The sequence below is a fragment of the Camelus ferus genome, chromosome 21 (genome assembly GCF_009834535.1).
Source record: "Camelus ferus isolate YT-003-E chromosome 21, BCGSAC_Cfer_1.0, whole genome shotgun sequence".
In the NCBI taxonomy this organism is placed as follows: Eukaryota; Metazoa; Chordata; class Mammalia; order Artiodactyla; family Camelidae; genus Camelus; species Camelus ferus.
The window spans coordinates 10,601,364-10,603,530 of record NC_045716.1 but is presented as its reverse complement, the minus strand read 5'-3'; positions in this window follow the sequence as shown (position 1 = coordinate 10,603,530).

The following is a 2,167-nucleotide window of genomic DNA, read 5'->3' as shown; positions in this document are numbered from 1 at the left end:
TTTTTTTTAATGTAAGCCTCCTGTAGTGAGTTGCATCGTGACTCCCATAAAGGAAATATCCAAGTCTTAACCCCTGCAACCTGTAAGTGTGACCTTACTCAGGTCTTAGCAGATGTAATGAAGAATCTCGAGATGAAATCATCCTGGATTGGGGCAGCCCTAAATCTCATGACAAGGCCTTAGAATAGAAGGGGCAACAGACCGCGATGGGAGAGACACACAGGAAAGGAGGCCATATGAAGACAGGCAGATTGGAGAGACTTGTCCATGAGCCAAGGGACCCCAAGGATCGCTAACAGCCACCAAATGTAAGGAAAGAGACATAAAACCATTCTGCCTCAGCCTCCAGAAGGAACCCATGGTGCCAACACCTTGATTGAAAACTTCTGGCTCCATTATTGTGAGAAGATACATTTCAGTAGTTTAAAGCCACCAAGTTTGTGTAATTTGTTTCGGCAGCCTCAGGAAATGCATACCACTGCCTAAGAGGGTTGTGTCCATGCCACTCCACAGGACCAGAGAGCGTATGGACTCTGGGCCATGTGCTACCCCAAGATGTGTTTAGTTCAGCATTTGTTACCAAGTCCAAACTCATTTTCCTCACCACATAGGCCAATAAATCAGGAGATGAGATGTTGGGGCAAGGAATAGCAACTTCATTTGGAAAGCTGGCAGACAGAGAAGATGGCAGACTGAAGCCCTGGAGAATCATCTCCCCAAGTCAGAATTCAGGCTCCTTTTTGCACTAAAAAGGGGAGGGGGTGTGGTTGGTTGGTGTGAACTTATTGCTGTAGGAATTCTTTGTTCTTGCAGCTGTCCATGTGGGTCAGGTCATGGTGCCCCTGTAAAACCTCCAACAAAACAAAGGTTATTTTCTGTTCTGCAACTTGTTATCTTTATATGAGTGCAAAAGTGTTAATATCCTTAAAGGTCAGAGCCTGGAGAATAGGCTCTCCTGTGAAATTTCAGGCTAAAGGCAACACTTTTTTACAAAAGGTGCAGGGGGCTAGCAAGACTAAGCCTAGAAACAGGGCACAGGGTTGAAGCCAAAGGAACAAATCTAATATGGAGTCAGATTTGTTCTCTTCTATTACACGTTCACAGGATATTGTATGTAAAATCTGAATTTCTGGCTTCTTTGGAAGACTTTGAGCCCGGCACTACCAGAGCTTCTTGTTCACACTTGGCTAGAACTGGTGAGGGTATGTCCCTTTTAGATCAGTCACACGTGCTACCTTCCCCACTGCTCCCTGTCTGCCTCCTTCACGCATTTATGTTACACACCTTGTCCTGTAGGCATCTGACGTAGCTCCTAGATTAGCATCAAGCTGGGTAGGTTAAAAGACTCACTCCTCTGTTTAAGAGTAAGAGAAAAGAAGCCCCTGATCTTGTAATCGGTAATCATGGAAGATTTTTTAAAGCAGAACAGTATAAAAGGTGGCTCTGAAATCCGATTGCTCAACAAAACCACCTGGAGACCACTTTCCATATACAGATTCTGGACCACATCCCGGACCTACTGTATCAGAATCTTGGGTGTGTGTGTGTGGGGTGGGGTGATGGAGTAGGACAGGGGTAGAGCCCAGGACTCTGCATTTTAAAAGCTCCCAAGTGATTCTGATCATAAACAAGCTATAGAGCAGCTATTGTATAATATTGATCTTCTAGGACTCAAATGGAGTGTGAATTTCTTACCCACTAGAGATATTTTGAAGCATGTTTTTTAAAAAGTCTTTTCTCAATATAATTGAAAAGATTTGCAAAATTTTGCTGCTAAGGGTCTGAATTTGTTAAATTCTTCAGCCACTCTTCATTTGCAGATAGTTAAATACAAACAAGGTAGTTCCTTTTAATGAAAGCACAGAACAGCTAATTAATATAGTGATCTATTTTATTTATCTAGGCAATATATTCATAACATCTTTCTGTGTTTTGGTGATGAGTGGGAACGAGCTGAGAATATGGTCTAAGGGCTTGTTGACCGGCTGAGTACCATCTTCCAGGCATGGTATTGGTTAGGTTGAGATGTAAGCTACAACTCTGAAACAACTGTTTCCAGCTTTTCTCCTTTTAATATAAAGCCTGGTCTCTATCAGTCTCCAGGATGCTAGACCACCTGAAAGAATGAATAAGGAAATGTGAGGGTATTTAAAAAAAGTTGTTACCA